At 44.1% G+C, this 21,610-nt stretch overlaps 1 protein-coding gene across 4 annotated transcripts in view; it reads left to right on the plus strand.

The window, feature by feature from the left end:
- plekhf2 (pleckstrin homology domain containing, family F (with FYVE domain) member 2) overlaps window positions 1-21,610 on the plus strand; it is a 59,158-nt gene that overhangs the window by 17,920 nt on the left and 19,628 nt on the right. Inside the window, exons 1-2 of one of the 4 annotated variants that reach the window (XM_070894451.1) lie at window positions 3,994-4,063; window positions 21,198-21,411. The exons of 2 other annotated variants lie outside the window; for them this stretch is intronic. The gene's annotated coding sequence lies outside the window, so the exon portion shown is untranslated. Of the gene's footprint in view, window positions 1-3,993; window positions 4,064-21,197; window positions 21,412-21,610 lie in introns of those variants that run through there. One more of the 4 variants, XM_070894443.1, reaches the window with a different exon arrangement.

Below are 21,610 nucleotides of genomic sequence, written 5' to 3' on the forward strand. Positions count from 1 at the left end.
TATGCATGACTAAAGCTAGAAGATGGCATTGCTATGTGCTCTTGAATTGTTTGGGTTCAGTTAGAGACTGGAGATTGGAGCCGCCTTGTATCAGTTTGGAGATGACATGGAACTGGTATGTGAGCCTGAAATGCATTGCATTTGAAAATTGTTTTGCATCTTTTGAGAGTTGAGTGAAAAGGTAGAAAATGTAAATTAGCTCCATATCATTGTTCAAAACATTTAGCCTTTCCCCATATATTTGCACATAACTTGGAGCTGTTCATTCGATTTGAGTCTGTAATTTGTAGTCTGCTGCAGCTCAGGGCAGTCTGGACTAGAGTTGGGAGTCAATCGTGTGAAGAGTGACGCAATCAAGTGTGGTAGAATAAATTTGACTAGGTTAACCAGGATTATGCGTCACTGAGAAGCGTTGCATGGAAATGTTACAGGAATTATGCGATAGTATGCTGTATGCAGAACTTGCATAGCAGACCGTCAGACAATTCCTGTAACATTTTTTGCGCAGCACTTGATGTGTGTATATGTGTAGAATCTCAGAAATTTCAGCATAGAAGAATTGTGCTCATGATGCGAGTGGCAGCTCTTTAACTGCCTCTATCTAATTCTATCTCCCCATCCTTTTCAGTTCGAATGAAAGGTATAAGTGGACTGCCGAAAACTTAGACTTCCAAAAAACATTTTATAACGTTCTACGTTTAGGGGAAACTAAAACTAGGACACTTTGGCCCCAAGTTTCCACACGTGGCAAAACAGGCGCCCCTCCGAGCTGGGCGCCCGTTTTTCGCGCCGAAAACGGCGCCTGAAAAAAAACGCTCTATTCTCGAGTGCTTTGCAGCTCGATGTCAGCTTGGTGCGGCGCCCAGGGGGCGGAGCCTACCACTCGCGCCGATTTTGTAAGTAGCAGGGGGCTGGTACCATTTAAATGAGTTTTTTTCGTGCTGGCAACCCTGCGCGTGCGCGTTGGAGCGTTCGCGCACGCGCAGTGTGAAGGAAACATTGGCACTCGGCCATTTTTGTAGTTCTTTGTAGCTGTTCAATTTTTAACATTTTTTAATAAAACCACATTGCCCTTCCATGATCAGCACTGAGGCTTCTTGCAGCAGTGAGAAGGCTGCAGGAAGCCTCAGAAGTTGAGGCAGCCGTTTCCCGACGGGCCCGACCGACGGCAGGGGGGGGGCCTCCCCTCCCCCCAGCCGTCGGGAATGGCTGCCTCAACTTCTGAGGCTTCCTGCAGCCTCCTCCCTGCCTGCCCCCCGCTGCGGTCGGTCGGGCCCTTACTGCCCCCCCCCCCCAGCCGTCGGGAACGGCTGCCTGCCTGCCCCCCGCTGCGGTCGGTCGGGCCCTTACTGCCTCCTCCCCCCCCCCCCTCCCCGCCGTCGGGAACAGCTGCCTCAACTTGTGAGGCTTCCTGCAGCCTTCTCCCTGCCTGAAAGGCCTGCCTGAAGCACTTTCACACAGGTAGGAACATGGTTTATTTAATCTTTTCTTTGCTTATAAATTTTTATTCAGGTTGGAATTATTTGTATAATATTTGTATAAGTATAACTAAGGATTTATTGTAGAATGTAATGACTTCCCTTCCCACCCCCCCACCTCGTTCCGGACGCCTAATTTGTAACCTGCGCCTGATTTTTTAATGTGTAGACAAGGTTTTTTTCAGGCCTACAAAAATCTTCACTTGCTCCATTCTAAGTTAGTTTGGAGTACGTTTTCACTGGAAACTTTCAAATCAGGCGTCAGTGGCCGGACAAGCCCCCTTTTGAAAAAAAATTCTGTTCAAAGGTGAAACTGTTCTAACTGACTAAAACTGCAGAAAACTTAAATGTGGAAAATTGAGATTTCTAAGATACTCCGTTCTCCACCAGGTGCTCCTAAAAATCAGGAGCAAATCATGTGGAAACTTGGGGCCATAGTCTCAGAATAAAACTGAGATGAGGAGGAATTTCTTCTCTGAGGGTTGTATCGCATTCTCTGCCCCAGAGAGCTGTGGAGGCTGGGTCATTGAATATATTTAAAACTGGGCTAGACAAATTTTTGAGCGATAAGGGAATCAAGGGTTATGGGGAGCGGGCAGGGAAGTGAAGCGGAGTCCATGATCAGATCATAAATGGTGGAGCAGACTCGAGGGGCCAGGTGACTTGCTCCTGCTCCTATTTCTTATGTTATGTTCTAGGCGGGCAGTGGAATTGGAGAAGCACTACAAAGAGTTGTAGGAAATATGGAAGGTGATAGCAGGTGAAGTTTAATGCGGGCAAATATAAGGTACTAAAGATGGGAAGAAAAATGAATAACACAAACTCCATAAATGAATTTGAAATAACTAAGAATGAAGTTGGAAAAGACCCAAGAGACTTGGTAGGTCCAGTGCTTAAAATTTCCAATGATGTTGAGCAGCAATCATCAAAGCGGATAGAATGTTCAACACTAGCCAAAATAGTCAGAGGAAGAAGTGATAACAAATGTAACGCCCCTATATAAAAAAGGAGGCAGACAAAAAGCAGGAAACTATAGACCAGTTAGCCTAACATCTGTGGTTGGGAAAATGTTGGGAGTCCATTATCAAAGAAGCAGTAGCAGGACATTTGGAAAAGCAAAATTCGGTCAGGCAGAGTCAGCATGGATTTATGAAGGGGAAGTCATGTTTGACAAATTTGCTGGAATTCTTTGAGGATGTAACGAAGAGGGTGGATAAAGGGGAACCAGTGGATGTGGTGTATTTGGACTTCCAGAAGGCATTTGACAAGGTGCCAGATAAAAGATTACAGCACAAGATAAAGGTTCACGAGGTTGGGGATAATATATTAGCATGGATAGAGGATTGGCTAACTAATAGAAAACAGAGAGTCGGGATAAATGGTTCATTCTCTGGTTGGCAACCAGTAACTAGTGGGGTGCTGCAGGGATCAGTGGTGGGACCCCAACTATTTACAATCTATATTAACGACTTGGAAGAAGGGGCCTACTCCTGCTCCTATTTCTTATGTTCTTATGTGATCAAGCTGTATCGTGCTCTGGTCAGGCTACTTGACCACTGGAAAATGATCCCAGTGTTGGAGGTCTGAATTATGAGGAAAGTTGTGCTTTACTGCCTTGGAATGAGAAATTCAAGAGGTGATCTACTGTAGCTGTATAAGATAGTTATCAGTATAAAAAAAATAAATGTCAAATTACTTTAAAGTAAACTGGATTGAGTCAGAGACAAAAGTTCAAGACAAATTTATTTCTTCATACAAAATGTGATCAGCAATTGGATTGAACTTCAAGAAAGAATAGTGGATGAAAACCTTGGAATTGTTTAAGAAACAATTACATGCTGCAGTTGGGATACGTGGGAACTGTAGGATTTTTCTGGCTGGATGAACCAAGTGGTCCATTGTAATTTTGTATACACTTGTAATAATAACCTGCCTTCTTTGCAGATACTGATTAAACTGTTTCCACTGTTCTGTTTTTATTCCTGCCCTTTAAGACAGAGATCAATACATTTTTGGATATTAAGGGAATCGAGGGATATGGGGAATAGTGCGGGAAGGTGGAGTTGAAGTAGAAGATTAGCCATGATCTGATTGGTCGAGCAGACTCGAAGGGCTGTACGGCCTGCTGCTGCTTCCATTTCCTATGTTCTTGTATCCTCTGTTTCTTTCCATTTTTCCTTTTGTATTTACTTTCCAAATGCTCTAATTCCTCTTCTAATGACGATCTAATTCCCTTTTAAAAGCCTCAGTATTTTGTGTTCTGATGGTCCTCTGTGTGGGATGGTGGGGGAAATCTTTTCTGAGACTTTTCCCTTCATTTTCTAGTGATAAACTAAAATGGAAACAGTTTTTTCCTTTTACCTCAAACCAGTAAAAACAATCTTTCACTGTTAACGTCTCAAATCCTCATAGTTTTGGAACCTTAATAGATCTCTCTCAACAACAATAACAACTACTTGTATTTATACAGCGTCTTTAACGTAGTGAAAAGTCCCAAGGTGCTTCACAGGAGTATGATGAGATTTTAAAATTTGACACCGAACCACATGGAGAAATCAGGGCAGGTGACCAAAAGGTTGTCGGAGGTAAGTTTTAATTCTAGAGCTTGGTGCCAAGGCAACAGAAGTCACGGCCACCAATGGTCGAGTGATTATAATCGGGGATGCTCCAGAGAGCCAAATTAGAGTAGCGCGGACATCTTGGGGGGGGGGCGGGGCTTGTGGGGCTGGAGAAGATTAGAGATAGGGAAGGACGAGGCCATGGAGGGATTTGAAAACAAGGATGAGAATTTTGAAATTGAGGCATTGCTTAAGTGGGAGCCAATGCAGGTCAGTGAGCACGGGGGCGATGGGTGAGCGGAACTTGGTGTGTGTTAGGACATGGGCAGCCGAGTAGGATAGAAACATAGAAAATAGGTGCAGGAGTAGGCCATTCGGCCCTTCAAGCCTGCACCACCATTCAATAAGATCATGGCTGATCATTCCCTCAGTACCCCTTTCCTGCTTTCTCTCCATACCCATTGATCCCCTTGGCCGTAAGGGCCATATCTAATTCCCTCTTGACTATATCCAATGAACTGGCATGAACAACTCTCTGCGGCAGGGAATTCCATAGGTTAACAACTCTGAGTGAAGAAGTTTCTCCTCATCTCAGTCCTAAAGGGCCTACCCCTTATCCTAAGACTATTCCCTGGTTCTGGACTTCCCCAACATCGGGAACATTCTTCCTGCATCTAACCTGTCCTGTCGCATCAGAATTCTATATGTTTCTATGAGGTCCCCTCATCCTTCTAAACTCCAGTGAATAAAAGGCCCAGTCAATCCAGTCTCTCCTCATATGTCAGACCTGCCATCCCGGGAATCAGTCTGGTGAACCTTCGCTGCACTCCCTCTATAGTAAGAACGTCCTTCCTCAGATTAGGAGACCAAAACTGAACACAATATTCTAGATGAGGCCTCAGCAAGGCCCTGTACAACTGCAGTAAGACCTCCCTGCTCCTATTCTCAAAACCCCTAGCTATGAAGGCCAACATACCATTTCCTTCTTCACCGCCTGCTGTACCTGCATGCCATCTTTCAATGACTGATGTACCATGACACCCAGGTCTCGTTGCACCTCCCCTTTTCCTAATCTGCCGCCATTCAGATAATCTACCTTCGTGAACCTCACATTTATCCACATTATACTACATCTGCCATGCATTTGCCCACTCACCTAACCTGTCCAAGTCACCCTGCAGCTGTTAGCTTCCACCTCGCAGCTCACAACGCCACCCAGTTTAGTGTCATCTGCAAACTTGGAGATATTACACTCAATTCCTTCACCTAAATCATTAATGTATATTGTAAATAGCTGGGGTCACAATAGAATGTGGGAGGACAGCCAGGAGTAGTTGTGGATAGTCAAGTGTAGAGGTAATAACGGCATGGATGAGGGCTTCAGCAGCGGATGAGCTGAGGCAATGGTGGAGACTGGCGATGTTACGATCTTAGGCGATCTTAGCTATGCTGTGGATATGTGGTTGATAGCTCATTTCGGGGTCAAATATGGCACCAAGGTTGAGAACAGTCTGGTTCAGTCTCCGACAAAAGTTGGAGAGAGGGATGGAGTCAGTGGCTAGGGAACGTAGTTTGTGGTGGGGACCGATGATAATTTTCGTCTTCCCAATATTCAATTGGAGAAAATTTCTGCTCATCCAGAACTGGATGTCGGACAAGCAGTCTGACAATTTCGAGACTGTGGAGGGATTTTGAGAAGTGGTAGTGAGTTCGAGCTGGGTATAATCCGCTTACAAGTGGAAACTGACGCTGTGTTTTCAGATGATGTCGCCAAGTGGCAACATGTAGATGAGTAATAGGAGAGGGCCAAGGATAGATTCTTGGGGGACACCAGAAGTAACGAGAGAAGCCGTTGCAGGTGATTCTCTGGCTACAATGAGATAGATAAGAATGGAACCAGGTGAGTGTAGTCCCACCCAGCTGGACGACGGTGGAGAGGCGTTTGAGAAGGATAGTGGTCAACCTTGTCAAAGGCTGCAGGCAAGTCAAGAAGGACGAGGAGGGATAGCTTGCCTTTGTCAACAGTCACAAAGAATGTAATTTGTGACTTTGAGTACCGTTTTGGTACTGTGGCAGGTGCAGAAACTAGATTGGAGGGATTCAGACATGGAATTGCGGGAAAGATTGGTATGGATTTGGGAGGCGACAACGTGTTCAAGGACTTGGGAGAGGAAAGGGAAGTTGGAGATGGGGCGGTAGTTTGCAAGGACGGAGGACCTCCACTGTTCCAATGAAAAACTTCTAATCACTAGTATTGAAGTGAATCTTTCTTTGCTGTACTCATTTCATGGCTTTATATTATTTCTCTATTGTGGTGCCCAGAACTGCATGCAATACTCCAGCTATGGCGGAATCAATTTTTTTCACAAATAAAACATTTTGTGTGTATGTATAGCAGAGTAGCTAATTCCCTTTAGTAAAAAATACTAAATCAATTTCATGCTCTGTGGGAGAGTTGCAAATAAATACCTAGTTACACAGTTAAATATACATCAACAGGGTGGCTCATTCTCTTGCATTTTATGCAGTAAAGCAATCTTCCCAACCCAGCTGATTCTTCAATTTGGAGAAAATCAGGACATACCAGTTTCTCATCTCCCTCTGATAAATGCACACTGTTTTTGATCCCAAGTTATCTGCCTTTTAAAATTTATTAGCTTTTAAAATTGTATCCTGCTTCTGATCTTTTGTATGAATTTCAAACTTGTGCCAAAATGTTTTAATTGTGTTTTTAATTAATCTCTCATTTCTCCCATCACGACAAGAAATGAATTTGCAACCATTCCCTGTGTAATATAGCTCAAAATGCTGTCTTCAGACATAACCCAGGTTTGAAAGGAAAAAATCCATAATTGTGTTGCTGGGTCTTTTTTAAGAGTTCAAGTGGATATATCATGAAAAGTTGACATCCTTTTTATTACTCTTTACTGATTTCCTAGTGTTACACTGTTAAATATACTTTTCTCACTGAGCGCATTTTATATTGCAGCATTATTGCCCACCTCAACCTAGATTTTGTAACACTGATATAAATGAAATGGTGCTAGTGTCACGGGAGGAGCCAAGAATGATTACAGAAGGTGGTATGCTGAGACTTTTCAGGAGGCAGCAATGCCGTTAACCATTCTTTTTTGTCATTAGGCAGGCTGAGCTCTCAAGCCAGCAAAGTACTTTTCACAGTTTTAAGTGATTTGGGAGAAAGTGTAAACACATTTTTAAACAATATTAGTTAGTCTGCGTATAATTGAAGTATTGTTAGTGTGAGAATGGAGGGGGAGAAAACGCATCTTCTCATACAAGGCTACTATGTAGGAACTGAGAAATGATTGTTCTGTTACTGTGTTGTATGTAATATTCTTGAGCCTTGTTTACAGCCAATCTGCTGCATTTATGTAACTGTGAATCATGTCACCCCTGGCTCAATGGTAACGTTCTCTCCTCCGTGTCAGAAGGTTGTGGGTTCAGGTCCCACTTGGGCCCAAATTTCCCCAGGAGTTGCTCTGTTTTTTTTTGGAGCAATTTGATTTTTCTGGAGTATTTTTTTAGTTGCAATTCTGACCATTAATTTGCGGCAGTGTAAGTGAGTTAGTTAGGTTTTTTTTTGGTTTAGTTTTTTTTTCAAAAGGGGGCGTTCCCAGCCACTTACGCCTGTTTTGGCCATTTAAGCGAGTTTGGCCAGCAAATAGTTGCTCCAAACTAACTTAGGCCAGCGTATGTTGCCACTTCTGTCTGCACAGAAAAACCTTACCTAGAGTTAAGGAATCGGCGCAAGTAACTACATTTAAAGCACCACCAAGCACCAAACCAAGCACAAAAAGTAATAAGCTTCAATAAAAAATAAAGAACTGAAGTAAATAATTAAATGAACTAATAAATAACTGAAGTAAATCCTACCTTCAATTAAACTCGGCAGCGGCTGGCTGTGCGGGAGTCCCTTCGGCCTGGGATTGGTGTGGGAGAAAGCTGCTGCTGCCCCACCGACTTTCAACCCTTTTTTTTCCCTTTTTGCCCATTTTTGGGGTTTTTGGTCGGGCTTTGAAAACGGCAGCTTGAAACCTGGCAGAGGCATGGGGCTTCGGCTCCCTCGCGTGAGGCACGGCAGACGACTCCATTTAGCCCCGAAAGGAGTTCGGAGATCGGCCAACATGCCTGAGTTCAGCCCTGGGGTCGTAGGTAGAAAGGTATTTTGTCGGCACCGGCCGGCATCTCCAGCACAACACGTACACCGCTGTCCTCCAGACCAAACCCGGGCGGGCTAGTACAGGCGGACAGACAGGGGCGGTGGGTACACGAGTGTGCTGGAGCCCGGGCTCGGCTCTCACAATCCTGGAGTCCCGATTCAGAGAGAGAGAGAGAGAGTGGCAGAGGAACAGGCGACGTCGGAGCGAGAGAGATAGAAGCAGTGGCTGGGCAGCATGGAGTGTCGGAGGATAAAAGCAGGCAACAGCAACGGCGACAAGACGTACGGGGACTGACTTAGGCGCACGCTCAGCGGTCAGCAAGTGTGCTTGAGCCAAGCGGGCCACGTGTGGAAGGACACAAAGGTCCAGCGCAACACAGCATTGCAGAGACTCTTTGGCAAACCGCCACCCAACCAAACAAACGCAAAGCCAGCCCAGCGCTGCACGACAAGCTATCCTCGGTCCAAACCAATAGACTGCAGCCAAAGTCGACCAACCTCTCGCCCCGATCAAAATTCAGTCGCACCAACCTGTTTCTTGCATCATCACAATCATGGGAAGGAGCTACTGCGCATGCGTGACCATTCTACTGCGTATGCGCGCAGCTGTCGGCACTGTTTTTGGCGCAGGGCTGTAGCTCAGCCCCCCCCATTCCACGCGGAACGCCGTGTCAGGACCCAGGGGACACAGCAGAGCTGCCAGAATTGTGTGTGTGTTTTTCGGCGCCGGTCCAGCGCACAAAGTCGTGCATCTCGGGAGAGTGTGCCGAAAAAAGGGGTTGGGGAAATTTGAGCCCAAGATACTTGAGCGCACAATCTAGGCTGACACTCCAGTGCAGCACTGAGTGAGTGCTACACTGTTGGAAATGCCATCTTTCAGATGAGACGTTAAACTGAGGCCCCATCTACCTTCTCAGGTGGACGTACAAAATCTCATGGCACTATTTCGGAGAACAGGAGAGTCAATATTTATTCAACCAACATCACTAAACAGATTTTCTGATCATTATTACATTGCTGCTGATAGGAACTTGCTGTGTGCAAACTGGCTGCCATGTTTCCTGCATTACAACAGTGGCTACACTTCCAAACGTACTTAATAAGCTGTAAAGTGCTTTGGGATTTCTGGAGGTGGTGAAAGACACTCTATGGCCCCAAGTTTCCACATGATTTGCTCCTGATTTTTAGGAGCAACTGGTGTAGAACGGAGTATCTTAGAAATCGGAATTCTCGTCATTTAGTTTGCTCCAGTTCTAGTCAGTTCGAACAGTTTCACTTTGGAACAGAATTTATTTTTCAAAAGGGGGCGTGTCCGGCCACTTACGCCTGATTTCAAAGTTTCGTGAGTGAAAACTTACTCCAAACTAACTTAGAATGGAGCAAGTGAAGATTTTTGTACGCTCGAAAAAACCTTGTCTACACTTTAGAAAATCAGGCGTAGGTTACAAATTAGGCGTAGGGAACGAGGTGGGGGGGAAGGGAAGTCATTAAATTCTCCTATCAATCCTTAGTTATAATTCTACAAATATTATACAAATAAATCCAATCTGAATAAAAATTTATAAGCAAAGAAAAGATTAAATAAACCATGTTCCTACCTGTGTGAAATAGCATCAGCCTTCGAGCTGCTGTGCTTCAGGCAGGCCTTTCATGTTGGAGACAGGCAGGGGTGTGTCGTCAGTGTCTCGACGGCAGCGGCAGCAAGCTTCGAGCTGAGCTGCAGTGCTTGAGGCAGGCCTTCATTCTCTTCGTGGCTGGCCGCGAAGAAGCAGCACCGGACGGACCAGAGGCCATTCGGCCATGAGATATCAGCGGCTGGCCGGCAGCCGAAGAATCATCAGCGGAACGACGTGAGGCCATTCGGCCATAGGATATCAGCGGCGTCAGTGGCTGGCCGGCAGCCGAAGAATCAACACCTGACACACGCAGCTCTTTATGGTGCTTGAGGCCATTCGGCCACGCTTTAGGGGCGGCGTCAGTGGCTCGACGGCAGCCGAAGATACAGCAGCAGCCTTCGAGCTGTGAGGGGGACTGTGGCCATTTGGACAGGGAGAGGCAGCCACATCGACAGTTTTATATTTAAATTTGCAGAATGGGTGCTGCATGGTCGTCAGCACGTATTATGCAATGGTTTGCCATCTTTGTTCTTGGTGGACGTTGATCCATTGCAAAGTTGAATTGGCACTCTTATTTCTCCAAACACACAGTCCTTAATTTGTATGCACCAATGTAGCACCGGTTCTGCAAGTTTAGCAGTGAAAAGCTGAACTCACTGATTTCAGCAGGTGATTTATTCAGCAGTGCTGCTAAAAGCACTCCCTCACACACAAATATCAAAAAAAATTAAATTACAAGCCTTTGCAGGGGTCCAAGAAACAAATCTTCACTTTTTCTGCAGTATTTTAAAAAATGGGCGAGTGCCAATGTTTGTGTGAGACTGCGCGTGCGTGCACGCTCCAACGCGCACGCGCAGGGTTGCCGGCACCACGAAGGCTAATTTAAATTGTACCCGCCACCTGCTACTTAGAAAATCGCCGCGAGTGTTAGGCTCCGCCCCCTGCTGCGAAGTGTGCGCCGCGCCAAGCAGACATCGAGCAAGGAGCTCGAGAATATCGGACTTTTTTTGAGGCGCAGTTTTCGGCGCGAAAAACAGGCGCCCAGCTCGGAGGTGCGCCGTTTTCGCCACGGGACGAAACTTGGGGCCATAAAATGCAAGTAATTTTTTCTTTTGCTCTTTCCTCTTTTTTCTTTTCTTTTTCTTGCTTGTCTAAATAGTGCTGAAATATATGGTCAGTCTTAATCTATAATAACTTCTTGACCACATGTTCCTAAACTGCAAAGGTTTCATTGTTGCATATGAGTAGCTAATGCAAATTTGCCATGATTGAGAATATAATGGCCCAGAATTTTCTATCAAAATGCTGAGGCTAAAGGTGCTTGCCATTATTTATGCGCAGATTGTACAGCAACTTCAGGCGAGGGGCAGATGTGCAGTTAAACTCAAACCCAAAAGTTGCTACTCTGCCGTTAGCTTTTGCCAAAATGGCATCTAACTGTTGCCTCACCATTGAAAGGCATGATATTGCTGCATTGGCACAGTAGATACGAACTAAACTTGCCATGGTTGCAAAAAATTAAAAAACCTAAACGAGTAAGGGCTAGTCTAACTAACGACAGACACCTTTTAGATGTTCTACTCCAGCAAAATTTGGCCAATTTTGTCAACTGATGATTTTGTGCTGCTCTGATTCATTAACTTAAAATTTGGACCACTGTGATGCCCAGATCCACTTGAGACACCATTAATTTTGATCTCGACAAAACAACCTGTTGGAGCTATAAGTTCTCTCTTTATTTCAGAACTGTATTGATGCCAATCCAGTACCACTTTGTCTCCATATATAGTATTCGGCCACGCTTTAGGGGCGGCGTCAGTGGCTCGACGGCAGCCGAAGGTACAGAAGCAAAAATTAACATTTCCGGTCGATGACCTTTCATCAGAACATTGTTTCCATATATGTTGCATTCAAAACACATTTTTAAGTTCACTGTAGCTTTTTCAACAAATAGGGAATTGCTCCAATGAACATTGCATTCTCTCTCTCTCTCTCTCTCTCTCTCTCTCTCTCTCTCTCCTCCTCTCTCTTGTGACAGTTGGAGCTGGTGCTCTCCACTCTTCCGCCCTGTGACATTTGGAACTGGTGCTCTCCACTCTTCCGTCCTGTGACAGTTGAAACTGGTGCTCTCCACTCTCCCGTCCTGTGACAGTTGGAGCTGGTGCTCTCCACTCTCCATCCTGCGACAGTGGGAACTGGTGCTCTCCACTCTCTCCTGCGACAGTTGGAACTGGTGCTCTCCACTCTCTCCTGCGACAGTTGGAACTGGTGCTCTCCACTCTCTCCTGCGACAGTTGGAACTGGTGCTCTCCACTCTCTCCTGCGACAGTTGGAACTGGTGCTCTCCACTCTCTCCTGCGACAGTTGGAACTGGTGCTCTCCACTCTCTCCTGCGACAATTGGAGCTGGTGCTCTCCACTCTTCCGCCCTGTGACATTTGGAACTGGTGCTCTCCACTCTTCCGTCCTGTGACAGTTGAAACTGGTGCTCTCCACTCTCCCGTCCTGTGACAGTTGGAGCTGGTGCTCTCCACTCTTCCGTCCTGCGACAGTTGGAACTGGTGCTCTCCACTCTCCCGTTGGTGTAGGAAGGAGGGCTTTAGTTTCCTGAACAATTGGGACCGCTTCTGGGGAAGGTGGGACCAGTACAAGTCGGACAGGTTACACCTCAACAGAGACGGGACCAATGTTCTCGCGGGTGGTTTTGATGGCACGGTTGGGAGGGCTTTAAACTAGCTTGGCAGGGGGATGGGAACCCAGGAGAGGGCTCTGAGCTAGTTAGAGTGGGTGAGAGCTCAGATGAACAGAACCCCAAGAAAGAATGCAAAAGGCAGGAGGCAACAGAGCAGAGTAGCACTGGGGTAAGTGTAAACTACAAGGTGATAGGAAGGGACAATATGTATGAATGTAAAGGGGCTGCAGGAGGGGTCAAAACTAAAAATCATGGTTTAAAAACTAGTATTAAAACACTCTACCGAAACGCACGCAGCATTTGAAATAAAGTAAATGCGTTGACGGCACAAATCATTACAAATGGGTATGATTTCGTGGCCATTACAGAAACGTGGTTGCAGGGAGGCCAAAACTGGGAATTAGACATACAGGGGTATCTGACAATTCGGAAAGATAGACAAGAAGGGAAAGGAGGTGGGGTAGCTCTGTTAATAAAGGATGATATCAGAGCAGTTGTGAGAGACGATATTGGCTCTAATGAACAAAATGTTGAATCATTGTGGGTGGAGATTAGAGATAGTAAGGGCAAAAAGTCACTGGTGGGCGTAGTTTATAGACCCCCAAATAATAACTTCACGGTGGGGCGGACAATAATCAAGGGAATAATGGAGGCATGTGAAAAAGGAACGGCAGTAATCATGGGGGATTTTAACCTACATATCGATTGGTCAAATCAAATCTCACTGGGTAGCCTTGAGGAGGAATTCATAAAATGCATACGGGATTGTTTCTTAGAACAGTATGTTACAGAACATACAAGGGAGCAAGCTATCTTAGATCTGGTCCTGTGTAATGAGACACAAATAATAAATACTCCTAGTAAGAGATCCTCTCGGAATGAGTGATCACAGTATGATTGAATTTGTAATACAGATTGAGGGTGAGGAAGTAGTGTCTCAAAGGAGCGTACTATGCTTAAACAAAGGGGACTACAGTGGGATGAGGGCAGAGTTAGCTAAAGTAGACTGGCAACACAGACTAAACGGTGACACAATTGAGGAACAATGGAGGACTTTTAAGGAGCTCTTTCATCGTGCTCAACAAAAATGTATTCCAGTGAAAAAGGACGGTGAGAGAAGGGATAACCAGCCGTGGATAACCAAGGAAATAAAGGAGAGTATCAAATTAAACACCAATGCGTATAAGGTGACCAAGGTTAGTGGGAAACTAGAAGATTGGGAAAATTTTAAACGACAGCAAAGAATGACTAAGAAAGCAATAAAGAAGGGGAAGATAGATTACGAAAGTAAACTTGCGCAAAACATAAAAACAGATAGTAAAAGCTTTTACAGATATATAAAATGGAAAAGAGTGACTCAAGTAAATGTTGGTCCCTTAGAAGATGAGAAGGGGGATTTAATAATGGGAAATGTGGAAATGGCTGAGACCGTATACAATTATTTTGCTTCGGTCTTCACAGTGGAAGACACAAAAACCATGCCAAAAATTGCTGGTCACGGGAATGTGGGAAGGGAGGACCTTGAGACAATCACTATCACTAGGGAGATAGTGCTGGACAAGCTAATGGGACTCAAGGTAGACAAGTCCCCTGGTCCTGATGAAATGCATCCCAGGGTATTAAAAGAGATGGTGGAAGTTATAGCAGATGCATTCGTTATAATCTACCAAAATTCTCTGGACTCTGGGGAGGTGCAATCGGATTGGAAAGCAGCTAATGTAATGCCTCTGTTTAAAAAAAAAAAAAGGGGGCATACAAAAGGCAGGTAACTATAGGCCTGTTAGTTTAACATCTGTAGTGGGGGAAATGCTTGAAGTTATCATTAAGGAAGAAATAGCGGGACATCTAGATAGGAGTATAAAAGGGGTTGGAGGGATTAGTATGGAGGAGGAACTGAGGGAAATCCTTATTAGTCGGGAAATTGTGTTGGGGAAATTGATGAGATTGAAGGCCGATAAATCCCCAGGGCCTGATGGACTGCATCCCAGAGTACTTAAGGAGGTGGCCTTGGAAATAGTGGATGCATTGACAGTCATTTTCCAACATTCCATTGACTCTGGATCAGTTCCTATGGAGTGGAGGGTAGCCAATGTAACCCCACTTTTTAAAAAGAGGGAGAGAGATAACAGGGAATTACAGACCGGTCAGCCTGACATTGGTAGTGGGTAAAATGATGGAATCAATTATTAAGGATGTCATAGCAGTGCATTTGGAAAGAGGTGATATGATAGGTCCAAGTCAGCATGGATTTGTGAAAGGGAAATCATGCTTGACAAATCTTCTGGAATTTTTTGAGGATGTTTCCAGTAGAGTGGACAAGGGAGAACCAGTTGATGTGGTATATTTGGACTTTCAGAAGGCTTTCGACAAGGTCCCACACGAGATTAATGTGCAAAGTTAAAGCACATGGGATTGGGGGTAGTGTGCTGACATGGATTGAGAACTGGTTGTCAGACAGGAAGCAAAGAGTAGGAGTAAATGGGGACTTTCAGAATGGCAGGCAGTGACTAGTGGGGTAGCGCAAGGTTCTGTGCTGGGGCCCCAGCTGTTTACACTGTACATTAATGATTTAGACGAGGGGATTAAATGTAGTATCTCCAAATTTGCGGATGACACTAAGTTGGGTGGCAGTGTGAGCTGCGAGGAGGATGCTATGAGGCTGCAGAGCGACTTGGATAGGTTAGGTGAGTGGGCAAATGCATGGCAGATGAAGTATAATGTGGATAAATGTGAGGTTATCCACTTTGGTGGTAAAAACAGAGAGACAGACTATTATCTGAATGGTGACAGATTAGGAAAAGGGGAGGTGCAAAGAGACCTGGGTGTCATGGTACATCAGTCATTGAAGGTTGGCATGCAGGTACAGCAGGCGGTTAAGAAAGCAAATGGCATGTTGGCCTTCATAGCGAGGGGATTTGAGTACAGGGGCAGGGAGGTGTTGCTACAGTTGTACAGGGCCTTGGTGAGGGCACACCTGGAGTATTGTGTACAGTTTTGGTCTCCTAACCTGAGGAAGGACATTCTTGCTATTGAGGGAGCGCAGCGAAGGTTCACCAGACTGATTCCCGGGATGGCGGGACTGACCTATCAAGAAAGACTGGATCAACTGGGCTTGTATTCACTGGAGTTCAGAAGAATGAGAGGGGACCTCATAGAAACGTTTAAAATTGTGACGGGGTTAGACAGGTTAGATGCAGGAAGAATGTTCCCAATGTTGGGGAAGTCCAGAACCAGGGGACACAGTCTAAGGATAAGGGGTAAGCCATTTAGGACCGAGATGAGGAGAAACTTCTTCACCCAGAGAGTGGTGAACCTGTGGAATTCTCTACCACAGAAAGTTGTTGAGGCCAATTCACTAAATATATTCAAAAAGGAGTTAGATGAAGTCTTTACTACTAGGGGGATCAAGGGGTATGGTGAGAAAGCAGGAATGGGGTACTGAAGTTGCACGTTCAGCCATGAACTCATTGAATGGCGGTGCAGGCTCGAAGGGCCGAATGGCCTACTCCTGCACCTATTTTCTATGTTTCTGTTTCTATGAATAGTGCAATCAAGCAGACGCAGCATGGAATCATGAAAGGGAAATCATGTGTAACTAATTTACTGGAATTCTTTGAGGATATAACGAGCATGGTGGATAGAGGTGTACCGATGGATGTGTGGTGTATTTAGATTTCCAAAAGCCATTCGATAAGGTGCCACACAAAAGGTTACTGCAGAAGATAAAGGTACGCGGAGTCAGAGGAAATGTATTGGCATGGATCGAGAATTGTCTGGCTAACAAAGCAGAGAGTCGGTATAAATGGGTCCTTTTTGGGTTGGAAATCGGTGGTTAGTGGTGTGCCACAGGGATCGGTGCTGGGACCACAACTGTTTAGAATATACCTTGATGACCTGGAAGAGGGGACAGTGTAGTGTAACAAAATTTACAGATGACACAAAGATTAGTGGGAAAGCGGGTTGTGTGGAGGACACAGAGAGACTGCAAAGAGATTTAGATAGGTTAAGCGAATGGGCTAAGGTTTGGCAGATGGAATACAATGTCGGAAAATGTGAGGTCATCCACCTTGGGGTGGAGGGGGGGGGGAAAAACAGTAAAAGGGAATATTATTTGAATGGGGAGAAGTTACAACATGCTGCGGTGCAGAGGGACCTGGGGGTCCTTGTGCATGAATCCCAAAAAGTTTGTTTGCAGGTACAGCAGGTAATCAGGAAGGCGAGTGGAATGTTTGCCTTCATTGCGAGAGGGATGGAGTACAAAAGCAGGGAGGTCCTGCTGCATCTGTACTGGGTATTGGTGAGGCCGCACCTGGAATACTGCGTGCAGTTTTGGTCACCTTACTTAAGGAAGGATATCCTAGCTTTGGAAGGGGTACAGAGACGATTCACTAGGCTGATTCTGGAGATGAGGGGGTTACCTTATGATGATAGATTGAGTAGACTGGGTCTTTACTCATTGGAGTTCAGAAGGATGAGGGGTGATCTTATAGAAACATTTAAAATAATGAAGGGGATAGACAGAATAGAGGCAGAGAAGTTGTTTCCACTGGTCGGGGAGACTAGAACTAGGGGGCACAGCCTCAAAATACGGGGGGAGGCAATTTGAAACCGAGTTGAGAAGGAATTTCTTCTCCCAGAGGGTTGTGAATCTGTGGAATTCTCTGCCCAAGGAAGCAGTTGAGGCTAGCTCATTGAATGTATTCAAATCACAGATAGATAGATTTTTAACCAATAAGGGAATTAAGGTTATGGGGAGCGGGCGGGTAAGTGGAGCTGAGTCCACGGCCAGATCAGCCGTGATCTTGTTGGGTGGCGGAGCAGGCTCGAGGGGCTAGATGGCCTACTCCTGTTCCTAATTCTTATGTTCTTACGTTCTTATTAATGTTGGGGAAGTCCAGAACCAGGGGTCACAGTCTAAGGATAAGGGGTAAGCCATTTAGGACCGAGATGAGGAGAAACTTCTTCACCCAGAGAGTGGTGAACCTGTGGAATTCTCTACCACAGAAAGCTGTTGAGGCCAATTCACTTAATATATTCAAAAAGGAGTTAGATGTAGTCCTTACTACTAGGGGGAATCAAGGGGTATGGCGAGAAAGCAGGAATGGGGTACTGAAGTTGCATGTTCAGCCATGAACTCATTGAATGGCGGTGCAGGCTCGAAGGGCCGAATGACCTACTCCACCTATTTTCTATGTTTCTAAGTGGCTAAAGTGTATTCATTGTAAAGAATGCAAGTTAATCGATTCTGCTGAGTCTTGTCTTGTTTAAACATTTAACATGCATTATCCATTTCTATTTTTGTCAGATGACCTCTTCAGTTGCCAAAGATCATTTGCAAAGATGGTACTGAGTAGGTCCTTTTTGCAGGAAGTATTCTTCGTTACTGAAAATTAAACCTGTATTTAGATCAGGAAATATTTGACCTTTCTACATTTATCCTGAAATCTCTACACCTTTTTGAAAGTGCTGTGTTTTGGGGTTTTTTAAATGATCCAGAAAAATCTGTAAAATAACATCGATCATCTGTCAAAGTTTTGTGTTTGTGTAAGTAGGGTTCAAATTAAGTACTGGTGCGTCTCAAATCTGGCAACATCAGGACCGAGATCGTGTCGATTCTTTGGATTTTTCCGGATTTCGGACAAGAAAATCAAGAGCAACATATGCTACCGAGACAGACAAAGTAATAATGGTGGCGTGGGTCAGGTCGGGCCGAGTCGAAGGTCATTCGACAAGGCCATTTAAAACATAGCGGCGAGGCCGATAACTAGTCCGGCCCGCTGATATTTGAACAATAATGCCGGATTTTATTTTACTGATTATCAAATGGGATTTTCTCAAAAATGTCTGGTTTTCAGACAATTCCAATTTTTGGACAGCTGGATTTGAGACGTTGTACCTGTATAAGGCTTCCAATATTTCAGATGCTTTCAATAAAATTATTGAGGTGAGTTGTGTTAACACCTTAATTGAATATTATATCTTTTGTGTATGCATAAAATTCTTACATATAAGGTGCATTGATAGGATGTCATGCTTTACACAAAGCATGATTAGTAAAAAAACGAAATCCTATTGATAACACTGAACAATCAGAATCCACTTTCTGTTAAGTGAATGACGGTGATTGGTTACTGTATTGTATATGATCACCACTATCAGCTAGTGAACAGTTACGAATCATAAATCAATAAGCACCAGATAAACAGCCAGTCAAAGTACTGAAAAGATTTTTTATGGAAGTGTTTGGTGTAGCCATTGTAATTTTGGAACATGGGAACAAGAGTAGGCAATTTAGCTCCTCGAGCCTGCTCCAATATTCAGTTAGATCATGGCTGATCTGAACTTGACTCCATCTATCTGCCTTAGTTGCATAACTCCTAATATCCTTGCCTAACAAAAATCTATCCAACTCAGTTGTGACATTTTCAATTGACACCCAGCCTCAACAGCTTTTGGTGGAGAGTTCCAGATTTCCACTACCCTTTTGTGTGAAGTACTTTCTGATAGCACCTGTGAATGGCCTAGCTCTAATTTTAAGGTTATTCCCTTTCTGGATACCCCACCAGAGGAAATAGTTTCTCTCTATCTACCCTGTAAACTCCTTTAATCATAAATACCTCAATTATCTTGCCCCTTAATCTTCTATACTCAAGGGAATATAACAACTTGCATTTATATATGCCTTTAACATAGTAAAACATCCTAAGGCACTTCACAGGAGCGTTATCAAACAAATTTTGATAGTCACATAAGAGGATATTAATGATTAAAATCGGGGATGCGCAAGAAGCCATAATTGGAGGAACGCAGATATCTCGGTAAGTTATAAAGCCTAGTCTATGCCACCTGTTCTCATAATTTAACCCTGTATCTGGTGAATCAGTGCACCCCCTCCAATGCCAAAAATTCTTCCTGAGGTGCTGTGCCAAGAATGAACGCAGTGCTCCAAATAGGGTTTAACCAGAGCTTTATATAACTGTGACATAACTCCACTCCTTTGTATCTCAGCCCCTTGAGGTAAAGAACAACATTCCATTCGCACCTGTCCAGTAGATTTTAGCGATTTCTGTAATTGGACCTCAATCTGTTCCTAACATTTCACCAATTAGAAAATTATCTGCTCTATCTTTCTTGGGTCCAAAGTGGATGAACTTGCACTTCCCCCACATTGAGCTCTATCTACCACAGTTTTGCCAACTCACTTAAACTATTATTGTCCCATTGCAACTTTCTGCTCCCATTCACACTAATTTACTGTGCCACCTAACTTGGTGTTGTCATAAACTTGGATATACGAATCTCTCTTCCTTCATCTAAGTCATTTATAAATATTGTGAAAAGCTGAGGCCCCAATACAGATCCCTGTGGGACACCACTCATCACATCCTGATAATTTGTGTACATATCCCTTATCTCTACTCTCTCTCTTATCTCCTAACCAATTACCTCCCCACATCAATTGATTGTCTCCAATTACATATGCTCTCATTTTTGTTACGTCTCTTACGTGGAACCTTAATAAATGCTTCTGAAAGTCCGTAAGAATAACAGCCATAGACACTTCCTTATTTAAAACGTTACATACCTCCTCAAAAAAAATCAGCTAGGTTTGTTAGGCATGACTTGCCTGTTATAAATCCATGCTGGCTCTTTCTGATCTGTTCATATGTGCTCGGTCGCTGTCTTCCCCACACAGACGTTGGACTAATAGGACTATAATTTCCTAGTTTATCTCTCCTACCCTCTTTAAATAATGGATTGACTAGTAATTTTCCAATTCGAGGGGACAGTTCCTGAATCAAGAGAGTTTTGGAAGATCATGACTAGACCATCTACATTTTCCTCACTTTTTAATATCTTGAGCCAGCTTAGTATCTTACCTATAAAAGTAAAATTTATAACACACATTAATTCACCTAGAGATGGTTAAACTTACCAATACTATTCTTTCCATGGTGTTGGTCATGTCTGCAGAAATATTTTCGTCACTAGACAAAGGCCTGTGTCAGAGGCCTGAGATTTGAGTTTCAGTGCTTCTCCAATCATGAGTTGCTTTGCTGCCCTTTTTGGCTCCCGACTATTTTTACCATGTTATTCTCTTTCCAACCTCCACCCCCACTCCATCCCAATTTAATTGAGTTACTGAAGTGTTGCCAGATATTATAATATATTATAATATGAATTTGCTCATTCTATTTTCTTGTGTCTGATCTTCAGTTTAGAATTTGTTTTCTTTAGTTATATAACTAGGTAATATAGCATTGTACATCTGAAATTTTTAATCAAGAGGGTTTAAGCACTTTTTCAGCACTTTAGTTCGCTTCCCTTCATTCTTGTTGCTAGCATATCAACAGAGGTCATGTTTCGTTTCTTTTCTTTAAACATGTCCAAAATCTTCCTGACCGCCAGCCTGTCTTGGGCGGGCCTAATCCCGATCTATTATTTGGCATTACCAAAGAGCTCTTGACTTGATCTTTTTTGAATGGGAATGCTGTGCAATGGAAAGTTGTGGTGCATTTTTGACCACAAGGGATTACTCTTCTCTGAATGTGGAGTCCGCGGTTTAGTCTTATTCATAACCAGTAATGTCTTTTGGAAATGGCATTTATCGTTGCAGTATCTATTTGTGCAAGGCGGTGGCCCCCAACAGATGGAACTTTTTTTTTATTTCCAGGAAACTGATGGGGAAACTTAGCATTCCCCATTCAAAGCATGACTGTGGACATCAGAGGACCCATATTTTGCTCCTCGAGAGATGGAATTGAGCACCTTGTATTCAAATATGCTGAGATTGGCCGACAGTGATAGACTTCAAGGATGCCTACTTCTAGATGTCAAGTTGCCATATTACTAGAATTCCCTGAGGTGTTCTGTACAGGGACTGAATTGTCAGTGCAAAGTACTCCGTTTGGATTTGAAATCTCCCTCAGCAGAACATTCATGAAATGCCTATATTGCAGGAACTTTATTTAGATGATGATTGCAGCCTTTTGACAAGCCAAAGACTGTTCTCTGGCAGAACATGTTGGGCAGCATTTCTAAAGTTAAATTTATCTCGATGACTGGAAACAATGCTCATCAAGAAAA

Source organism: Pristiophorus japonicus, chromosome 1 (assembly GCF_044704955.1).
Source record: "Pristiophorus japonicus isolate sPriJap1 chromosome 1, sPriJap1.hap1, whole genome shotgun sequence".
Lineage (NCBI taxonomy): Eukaryota > Metazoa > Chordata > Chondrichthyes > Pristiophoridae > Pristiophorus > Pristiophorus japonicus.